General features: G+C 39.0%; 1 non-coding gene across 1 annotated transcript; it reads left to right on the top strand.

Moving 5' to 3' along the window:
• The first annotated feature begins 229 nt into the window (after positions 1–229).
• LOC131511171 (U6 spliceosomal RNA) lies at positions 230–336 on the top strand. Its single transcript, XR_009261376.1, has one exon. It is a non-coding gene; the product is annotated as a U6 spliceosomal RNA (small nuclear RNA).
• The last annotated feature ends 11,362 nt before the right edge of the window (positions 337–11,698 follow it).

The following is an 11,698-nucleotide window of genomic DNA, read 5'->3' as shown; positions in this document are numbered from 1 at the left end:
ACACTTAAAAATTTTTTAAGTTTATTTATTTTCAGAGAGAGAGAGAGAGCACAAATCGGGGAGAGGTGGAGAGAGAATCCTAAGCAGGCTCAGTGCTTTCAGTGCAGAGCCCGACACGGGGCTGGAACTCACAAACTGTGAGATCATGACCTGAGACAAATTCAAATGCTTAGCCAACTGAGCCCCCCAGGCACCCTTCAAAATAAATAAACATTTAAAAAATTTTATGGTGCTCGCTTCGGCAGCACATATACTAAAATTGGAACGATACAGAGAAGATTAGCATTGCCCCTGTGCAAGGATGACACGCAAATTCGTGAAGCGTTCCATATAAAAAAAAAATTTATGAAAAAATATAAAAAGATTTTCTCTCTCTCTCTCTGCCCCTCTCCCCAGCTCACGGGCATGCACTCTCTCTCTCTCTCTCTCTCAAATAAAAATTAATTAATTAATTAATTAAAAATCCAGAACAAATGTTAAACCTTCTGGAATCTGGAACAGCAAAGGTAAACGTGATTTATGGTCAGTTTAGTTTGAAGGGACATGAGTGGATACTGTACCTAGGATCCCACATAAAGCTGCCATTTTGGAGTGAGCCCTGCCTTTGCTGAGAGTTGAAATATAATTATTAATAATAGAAATAGCAATGATCCTGGTAGCAATAGTCATAAACCCACAATGAGGCAAGAAAGAAACGGCCATTTGGCATTGGCTCTTGGTGGATGGAAAATTGTAGAAAACCGCTTCACACATCATGCCCCTGGTATGTTTGGAGCTTGAATTCACAAGGCTTGCATGGTCTTACACAATAAACAAACAAAACCCAAACAAACTTACTCAATAATTGAACATAAGACAGTTTCAAAATATTGCTTTCCAAATGTCATTGGCAGGAGCAATTCTTCAAACTCTTCTCACGTAAAAAGCATCCATGAAGTCACAATTCAAATCACAGGATTATAAAGAAGGTAGTAAGGGTCACCACATCACAAAACAGGTTTTTGTAATGACCACAGAGTTTGGAATTTGAGATCAAAAATTAAAAAAAAAATATATATATGTACTTAATATCATTCCGGAAATAAAAGAGAAAATGAAAGCCATAAGGAATAAGAGAAGGTAAAGAAATGTCCAGGAAGAATTGAAAAATCACTAAATAGAATGTGTAAAATGGCAATGTGAAAATTGACAAGATATTCCAAGTGAACTTCTTAAACAACAGTATCCATACATTTCAAGAAAAAAACCAGTGGGCGTGAACATAGACCTAAGAAGGAAAAGTACCCACAATGTAGTTCAGCGAGGCTAGAAGCCGTAACAAAGAGGGCTGTCTATAGATACCAATATCCCATTTTCTGCTTTCCTGCAGAAGGGAATATAGAGATTGAAGGGGGTGTGGCAAAGAGATGGTGGCTGACATTTTTCTAGAAGTAAATATGGAGACATTTCATTGTGCAGATATTTATCATACTGTGAATTATGTTTTTAAATTTTGGTTAGGGGCGCCTGGGTGGTTCAGTCGGTTAAGCATCCAACGCTTAATCCAATTAATAAACATTAATATTTATCTATTTTTGAGAGAGAGAAAGGGGAGCACAAGTGGTGAGAGAGAGAGAGAGAGAGAGAGAGAGAGAGAGAGAGAGAGAGAGAATCCTAAGCATCTCCACACTGAGCATGGAGCCTAACACGGGGCTTGATCCCAAGACCCCAGGATCATGACCTGAGCCAAAATCAAGAGTTGGACGCTCCATGGGCTGAGCCACCCAGGTGCCCCGGGATTTTTAATGATTTAAATAAAGTATCATTATAATGACTTGTCAAATTCAGCTTCTCCTCCAGTCCGGTTGATTGGGTGTGGTGTCTGCTTGTGACCAGCAAGCAGAGTGATCTTTTGAATGCCAGATTAAGTCTGAAAAATGGCCAGTGATGACCCTTCTTTTCTTCTCCGGTTCTTTCCAGACCCAACAGAGTTAATGTGCGTCTTTAAGAACAGCATGCAGGGGCTCTTCCGGATAAAACAAAGTGTGTTCAGGCAAGAGCAGAGGCAAGATGTGGCCCTTCATGTGACCGTGGCTACCTCCACCAGTCACGTGGTAAGTGGCCAGCTGTGCCCTGACCCGTACGATCTTCTTCTAGATTAATCTTGCTGGTTTTCATTGTAAGTTTTCTTGTGTGTACAAAAGAGCTGAAAGGAGTCTGTTATCATAGGCTCCAATTTGAGGGGGGGGGGAAAAGGGTAAAGGCTTAAATAATAACTTTTATATCGGTGTCATCAGTTGATTCGAATAGAGAATCAATTAATTCTAATAAGGGTTTTAATTTTTTCAGGCAATTTATGGAAACAAGAGAAAGCTTTTTGATGTTTATTCTGTCACATGTGAAATAATATTGTAGGCGGTATTGTAAAATCAGATAAAAAGCTCAGTATTTTTTTTTTTTTATTTTAAATTAGTGCCGTTTGAATCCTAATCGAGATTTTGGTGGTTCATAGCATCAGAGATAAACAGCATTCTTATTATATTAAGAAACTTCTGAAGCAGAAATACACTTGAATTGGTTGTTCTAAAAATACAATTCATATTATGTCCAAACCATCTACATTATCGTACTGATAAAAATAAACTTTATGATTGGGACGCCTGGGTGGCTCAGTTGGTTAAATGTCCTACCCTTAATTGTGTCTCAGGTCATGATTTCATTGTCGTGATATCAAGCCCCATATTTGGCTCGGTGCGGATATTGGCGCATGCTTGGGATTCTGTCTCTCCCTGCCTCTTTGCCCCTCCCCTGCTTGTTCTCTCTCTCTGTCTCTCTCTCAAAAATAAATAAATAAACGTTTAAAAATATAAAAAAGTAAAATCTATGATTGTTGCAAATATTTATACACATGCACACATACATACATGTACACACATACACTCACGTTTATTGTAGCTTAACTACACAACTACAAGACGTATGTAAGAAATCACGTAGACGATAGATAAATAACAGAATATCTGTCTGTCTGTATATGTGTGTATGTCTGTATCAGCATGGCAGCATACCCTTCCTTTCTTTGCTGCCTATCAACAAATCATTTAGAAATGTGTGTGACTTTCAAAAAACTCTTAAAAGTCAACTTAAGTGTCTACCATTGCATTAAACTCTATTTAGAAAGGAATCCTCTAGAATTTGTTTGCATGCTGTGTAAATCCTGTTGGAAAACAGTCATAAGCCTGTATGATGACGGAAATCCCGTATATTTTCAGCTTTGGAAAAGTGTTAACACTGAAAACAAGTCCAGTAGAAAGGAAGACCCAATTTGCGTCAAAGAAAGCCAGGAATGAACAGAACAAAGTAAGTGACCATAGCTCGGGAGTTGTATGAGAGTTTCTGGTCTCTAGCACAAAGTTGAAATGCCTAATCTGCAGAGTCTTGTGAGAGAAAGCTGAGGTTTAATGGCATGATTCATATTCTGTAGACAAGTAGAACGAAATTGTGAGGATCCGTGATTTTACAAAACCTAAATTTGGGAAATATTCCCAAAGAACAAAGTGGTGACATATGTGACAACTTTTATTGTTAATGGTGTTTGTAAAAGAAAGGTTCTCTGGAAAGGGACAAATTGAAAACATCCATGAAAGTCTTTGGGTCAAAATATTGACATATTTCAAAATGAGAAACATTTTAATTGTGAATCTCCTCCAGTTGGCAGAATCTTCCCCTGAGCTTCTACATTGTCTCAGCATCTGTAAAGACAGCATTTTTTTTTCTTGTGGTCTATGGAGGAGATTGATGAAGCTGTCAAAATTTTCAATTTTTTTTTTTTTTTAAATTTTTTTTTTTTTTCAACGTTTTTTATTTATTTTTGGGACAGAGAGAGACATAGCATGAACGGGGGAGGGGCAGAGAGAGAGGGAGACACAGAACCGGAAACAGGCTCCAGGCTCCGAGCCATCAGCCCAGAGCCTGACGCGGGGCTCGAACTCACGGACCGCGAGATCGTGACCTGGCTGAAGTCGGACGCTTAACCGACTGCGCCACCCAGGCGCCCCTCAATTTTTTTTTTACCATAAATTGTGACTCAGAAGAAGATTGCAGGCAATTTTCTGAAAACAGACAAAAAATATTTGAGACACGTTGGACTCAGACGCTGAGCATCGTACATGTTTCCTGAACTCGCTGTAAAAGTTCAACTTTGGCATTAGAGACAAACAAAAGCAAATGGTGTGCGTGCAAATTACAAGGTGTGTTAAGGGGATTGGTGGAAAGTAAACGTAGGCAGTCTGGAAGCAATCCAAGAACATGTGCCATGTTCAGATCGGTCGCATGAGGGGCAAATGTGTGGAGCAGAGGAAGGGAGAAGAGAACCAAGAGAAGCCACATGCATAGGACAAAGTTTAGGAGCCCCTCAAGCATCCATGAGGTCTTAAGTTGGACACTCATTAGAGACCCATCTTTGGCCCACAGGGTTTTCTGTCCAAGAAGCACAGACAAACTCCATCCCAGTCCATCAGTCTAAGCAGAGAGCCACATGTGGCTTGCTCATCTACCCGCTTTCTCACTCCTGCTGAGCTGTGTCTCATCATCTGTTCTGATTCTGGGAGCCACTCTGGCAGGAGATATGGCTTTGCAAGAGACACCACGCATGGACAGCACATGTGGGTTCCAGAATTCAGGCATGTGAGCCTTCAACCCTGTGGCTTCTCCTACAATACAAATGTGTATGAGCCTCCCTCAAAGACAGCAGGACTGAAGGACAGGAGAAGGAAGAAAGAGCAGAAAGGAATCCTGAAAAACTGACTGGGTATTCAGTCAAGACTAAGATTTAATCAGGAAATGACTAAGTTAACTTGAAGAAAATTACTCACTTTCAGTACTGAGAAGTTCATACTGAGGAGCTCATGCGAAACTGGAACTTGCCTCCAAAATCATAATATGTTTTCCTGCATATTGAGTTCTGAAGGTTAAGGCAAATCCTGTGTATTTACAGAAACATGCCAAAATTATTGAGCTGGGTTTTCACGGTGGTGGGATTTCATGTAGATTTTATTTTGTATCTGATACATTTACTATGTACAATTTACCTACAAGGTGAATGTAGGAAATTTGGAGCTATAAAAAAAAAGTGAATCCTCACGTTAAAAATAAATGTTTGACAAAACTCTTGGCCTGGTGTGGTGTATCAGGCTTGTCAAAAGCAGCATAACTTTTACTGGAACACAAGGGTTCAAATCACAATTGCCAAGTTGTGATTTGATCCAGCTCTGGCTGGCACTTTCTGTGGCTGGCCTCATTGCTTCCTGGCTTTTCATACCCTTGCTTGTCCTTTCAGTTTGGTGACCTGTATGATTGAGGGCCCAATAGAAGGAGAGGTCTGATTGAAAGTCTCAGTAATGTATAGGACTTGGATGGTAGGTACCAAATACTCAGAGTTGAGTCAGAATAGGAAATTGTGAGCTCAAAGAGAGCCAGTTTGCTGCAGAAGTCCTGAATGTCCATGCTCCTTCAAATGTCTCTCTCAGCCAGCATCTGGTGGCCCCTTGAAAATGGTTCCAAGGTTTATTTGATTTTCTTCTAGAATCTTCTTCATGAGAAGTAATTGCTTTACTTGTGTATTAATTAACACTCCTTTCACAGTTACACTTCCTAAGCTACAGTGACACCCATTCCCAATTTGCGCCGTGCAATTAAGTAGGAAATCATAGCCCAGCCATTTGTCCATGGTTGGGGGGGGAGGGTCTTTCACGTCTGTGCCTTCACAGGTGCTGGATCCAGATGAATAGATGACTTTGGTCCCCTCAAAAGAAATAACAATGTCAACTTCACCCTTGTTTTATGATGGAAAATCTTTGCCATCATAGTTTTCACATGAAAGATATATTTGCCACTTCCCAAATGTCAAGTCTAATAGAACAGGGACATAAATGATATATTTCTATGTAGCCATCAACCCTTTAAGGTTATGACATGATGTGACATACCTATTTGTCATGATACAGTAAGCACTTTTACGGATGTCTTGAATTTTTTGATGTTTTCAAGTACTGAAAACAGCCTGCGCTGTATACATTTATGAAGCATGTATCATTTCAGGTCATATGTATAAGTAATTAAACTGCTGCCAGTGACATATTTCCTTATTTTACCATAAAAACAAGATTTATCAAATCTTTATATATTTTATACTAAAATTATATATTTTTTATGTTTTAAGTGACAATAAAAATAAACTTTCAAAAATAACCAAAGGAAAGGGGTGTAAGCTAACAGAGAGAGCCACCATGGCAGCCGAACTCCTTTGTAAAAGTAAATATAGTTAGTAAAAAATTTGTTGCTATATATAGTACATCAAATGTATATAAAACATGATTCCACTTCTTCAGATAAATACAGGAATACATTAACCGAACATTAAATGTTCAAAAAATTAAGACAATAATAAGCAAATGTCATGACTCTATAAATGGGTTGTCATAAAATGAAAATTTGAAAGAAATTCAAGTCATAACAACCTCTTTATTTTTCTATTTTTTGAAATTCCCTTTTTACTCTCTTTATCCATAAAGAAAACAAATACATTATTAGTCGCCATTGGATCACTTCCTACTTTTCTAATTAATGCTGTGGTGGATAAAAATAACAATGAGGGGTGCCTGGGTGGCTCTGTCGGGTGAGCATCTGACTTCAGCTCAGGTCATGATCGCGTGTTTTGTGGGTTCGAGTCCCGTGATGGGCTCTGGGCTGACATCTCAGAGCCTGGAGCCTACTTTGGATTCTGGGTCTCCCCCTCTCTCTGCCCTTTCCCCATTCGTGCTCTGGCTCTCTCTCTTTCTCAAAAATAAATAAACATTAAAAATATAGAAAAAAAATAATAACAATGGTTTATCGTCATGATATGAAGAATTCATATCAAAAGAATGAGAATATTTATATTTTAGCTTTCTTTGCCTGGGGTACCTACATGAACTTAAATTTGATTCTTCAAATTTTCCCAAATATCCATGAGTTAAAAAAGAAGATATTCTTTTTGGACATCATTTTTACCAGAAATTCAAATACAGCTATACTTAAAATATATAAAAAAGGAATCATGTTTTATCCACTGTCCTCTGTGACCTAGTACCTTCTGCTACTAACTACCACATTTCCTGCCCAACTCCTGATGCTTGTGGTCTAGCACATGCAATCTCTTCTGCATTAAAAACTCTACAGTATTGAAAATGTAAATTGGTGCAGCCATTAAGACAAATAGCATGAATGTTACTGAAAAAAAAACCAAAAAACCTAAAAATAGAGCTACCGTAGGATCCCATAATCTCACTTCTGGGCACATGTCCAAAGTACCTGAAATCAGGATCTGAAAGAGGTGCATTCCCATATTCATTGTAGCATTCTTTTGAGTGGTTAAGACATGGAAACAATCTAAATGTTTAGTATGGGCAAGTGGATAAAGAAAATGTGGTACATTGGGTTTACCTAGGTGGCTTAGTCAGTTGAGCATCCAACTTCAGCTTAGGTCACGATCTCCCATTTCATGAAATCAAGCCCCCTCATGGGACTCTGTGCTGACAGCATGGAGCCTGATTGGGATTCTCCCTCTCCTCTCTCTGTCCCACCCTCTCCCTCTCTCTCAACCTCTCTCTAAAAATAAACAAATACACATAAAAAAGAAAAAAAAAAGAAAATGTGGTATGCATACATCGTAGAATATTACCTCAGCTTAAATAAGGAGAACTTGACCTTTGCGACAATATAGAGAAGCCTGGAGGACATTATGCTGAGTGAAATAAGCCAGACATGGGAAGAAAAAATACTGCATATCTTACTTACCCGTGGAATCTAAAATAGTCACACTCACAGAAACAGGGAGTAGAATGGTGAGTGCCAAGGGCTGAGGGAGGAGTGAAAAGGGAGATGTATCAGCTAATGTGTACAAAATTTCAGTTACATGAGATGAATCAATCCTAGAGATTTGTACAGCAACCCACACTTAGCAATACTGTTTTGGGTACCTAAAAAATTTCCAGGAGGGTAAGTCTTATGTGAAGCCTTTTTTAAATGTTTATTTATTGAGAGAGAGAGAGAGGGAGAAAGAGAGAAAGAGACCATGTGTGTACATGTGCGAGGGAGGTGCAGAGAAAGGGGGAGAGAGAATCCCAAGTTAGCTCTGTTGTCAGCACAGAGCCCAACATGGGGTTCAATCTCATGAACCGGATACCATGACCTAAGCCAAAATCAAGAGTCAGAGGCTTGACTGTCTGAGACACCCAAACACCCCAGGGAATCTTATTACAATAATAATAATAAATCAATAGGATGGGAGGAAACTTTTGGAGGTGATGGATATGTTTGTTGCATAACTTGTGGCGATGGTTTTTACATATGTAGTTTTCTCCAAACTCATTAAGTTGTATATACATTAAATATGTACAGTTTTTAAAAAATGTTTATTTATTTATATTTTTGAGAGAGCCATAGAGCATGAGGTGGGGAGGAACAGAGAGGGAGACACAGAATCTGAAGCAGGCTCCAGGCTCTGAGCTGTTAGCACAGAGCCTGATGCAAGGCTCGAACTCACGGACTGTGAGATCATGACTTGAGCCGAAGTTGGACGATTAACCGACTGAGCCACCCAGGCGCCCCAAATATGCACAGGTTTTTGTATGTCAATCTTATTCCATAAATGACCTAAAAATACTCTGCAATGTAAATACCATAGGCACCTTATACAATTGAATTTACACCAATGTGGTTTTTTATTGGAATATAATTAACGTACAATGTTATATTAGTTTCAGGTATACAACATAGTGATTGGACAATTGTGCACATTACTTAGTGCTGAAAACGCTAAGTATGGTCACTGTCTGTCACCACACAACATTAATATAATATTATGGACTCTATTCCCTAGGCTGTACTTTTCATCCCTGTGATTTATTCATTTTATAGCTAGAAGTTTGTACCTCTTAATCTCTACAGATAACAGATGAGATCTAATGAATTTTTATTATTCAGCTATAACCTCAAGGCCCTATTGTCGCACCAGCTTAAAGTCCCTGTTCCTGCACTTTTTGCTTAGGAATGTCCAAGTACTCGCTGTTTTGAATGGAGAATGTGTTATTAGGTTGCTTAGAAGGTTTTTAGAAGGGGAATATGGTCTGAGAATCATATATATATATATGTATATATATATATATATATATACATATATATATATATGTAATATTTTTAAAGGTTTATTTATTTTTGAGGGAGAGTGTGAACCTGCGAGGGGCAGAGAGAAAGAGGGGGACAGAGAATCCCAAGCAGGCTCCATGCTGACAGCAGAGAGCCCGATGCGGGGCTTGAACTAACGACCTATGAGATCATGACCTGGAGCCAAAATCAAGAGTCGGACGCTTAACTGGCTGAGCCACCCAGGCGCACCCTAATAAATATCATGCTTATATAAATACAGTTAAACACAAATAAAACAGAAACAGGAATCTTGGAAATGCGGTCAAGTGGCAATATTGTCCGTTGCTTCTGCTTTCTGCTGTTCCTGTTGTGTGAGTGTTTATTCGTCAGATGGAAGTTGCTACAAGGAACTGCCTTCTCTGAGTCATGCTCAGTTAGATGAACACTTGTGCTAGATCTACTTTTCCTCTCGACCCTCCCCGTCTTGGAAAATCTCTTGTTTTGCAATAAATTCAGTCTTCTGATCACTGGTGTGTGTTGGCACAGAGAAGGCCCAAAGGGAGCATCTGCAAAGATGTAAAAGACCCATTGATTAATCAGTGACAAAGCACAACATAAACCAAAGACTCGAGATTTCTTTTAAGTTCCGGGTCTCACTTGCTTGAGGCACTTTTATCTTAACGATGAGCATACGTTACATTTCCACTGAGATAATAATGGTCTTTTTATTGTGCACGCGCTTACCAGGGGCTGGGATCTGTGACAAATATTTTATATGCAGCATATTGTTCAATCCACATCCGGCCTCAAGTGGGAGGGTTGTTAAGACCACACACAAGCGAAGATGAGAGGTGGCTCAGCTGTGTCGAACAACTAGTTCAAGGTTGAAAGCTAGTGATATCTGGATGTACACCTGGAATCCAGGCTCTGTCCTAGGTGCTGAAACTGTCAGGTGCGGTTGCCCCTTCGTGTCAGAGCCTGCACAACAACGATGCCCTTCGCAGCAACGTGAAGGAGAGACAGCAAATGGGTGAATATAAGTGTCAACAATTGGGCACATTGTGTGTGTGTGTGTGTGTGTGTGTGTGTAGTGTGTGTGTGTGCGTGTGTGTGTTTAACCTCTGTACTTCAGTGGAAATTTAAACTCTGCCCTGGCAAACTCTGGTTTCCCTAGCCACCCAATCACAGTTGTAAGGCACTCCAACTATTCTATATTTTTCAGGAAAGCATTTTACTTGTGTTGAGTTGTTCCTGATGATTACATTTGAAAAATGGGGCCCTTGTGTTAAACTTAAGATTCACAAGGGATTGTAACCTTTTTATATATTTAATTTAAAAAATTTAAATTATTATCTATTTTTTAAGCTTATTTATTTTGAGAGAGAGAGAGTACATATGTGTGTGAGTGGGGGAGGGGGAGAGAGAGAGAGAGAGAGAGAGAGAGAGAGAGAGAGAGGCAGGGAAAGAGAATGAATTTCAGGCAGGTTCTGCACTGTCAGTGCAGACGCCGATGTGGGGCTCAAACTCACGAACCATGAGATCATGACCTAAGCCGAAGTCAGATGCTTAACCAACTGAGCCACCCAGGTGCCCCAGGATTGTAACATTTAATTACACCTTCTAAAAGATACTTTAGAATAATTTTTGTTTTTTTTTCACATCTCAAATCTAATGGAATGATACATATGAACATATTTACAAATAATTGCTATATATGCCACCTCTCAGTCCTGGAGCAATAGGGAAAGTGAGATCGAACTCACAGACTGCTTATTTTCAGGGAACATGCAGGGTTCAGCGACTATGCAAGATAGCACAGGACACAGGTTTTGTCTGGGTGGCTGGACATTGCGACTTTTCACTGCTGGACATTGATATTGGATTTATGTTTAAATAGAGTCTCTGTAAAAGGTGGCCATTCTGGAAGCTTATGTTCTTTTCCTATTTGTGAATATTCTTTGGTAACAGCTTCTCTCTGTATTATCATTTACATAGCAAATGTGCCCACAGATGTTAGAAAACATTTTTCTTTGAATTTTTATGTGATATATCCACACAGTTATAGCTTACTCTATGTAAGAATTTCCATCCTGAAAATTAGATGGTAATTTCAATTTAGAAATCTAATAAATTTTTCAAGTTCATAGCACTATTTAAAGGCACCCATCAATGAATATTTCACAACTAATATGATGACTTTCTCATTTATATGATTAAAAATTACACTATTATTATACACAGTTGCATTAACTTGCTTTTTTTAATAAAAAGTAGTTTCAGCTCACAGATGATCTTCCTTCCTTCAGTATGTCTATTAAAATAACCCAAATCGATATTATATTTTATATTTATACTTCATAGGTTATTTTATTTTTTAAGTTTATTTATTTATTTTGAGAGAGAAGAGAACATGAATGGGGGAGGGGTGCAGAGAGAGAAGAGAGAGAATCCCAAGCGGACTCCCAGCTGTCAGTGCAGAGCCAGAAATGGGGGATGGAACTCACCAACCATGAAATCATGACCTGAGCCAAGG

This window comes from Neofelis nebulosa, chromosome 4, assembly GCF_028018385.1.
Source record: "Neofelis nebulosa isolate mNeoNeb1 chromosome 4, mNeoNeb1.pri, whole genome shotgun sequence".
Lineage (NCBI taxonomy): Eukaryota > Metazoa > Chordata > Mammalia > Carnivora > Felidae > Neofelis > Neofelis nebulosa.
The sequence above is the reverse complement of the archived record's forward strand: the minus strand, read 5'-3'. Positions and strand labels throughout refer to the sequence as shown.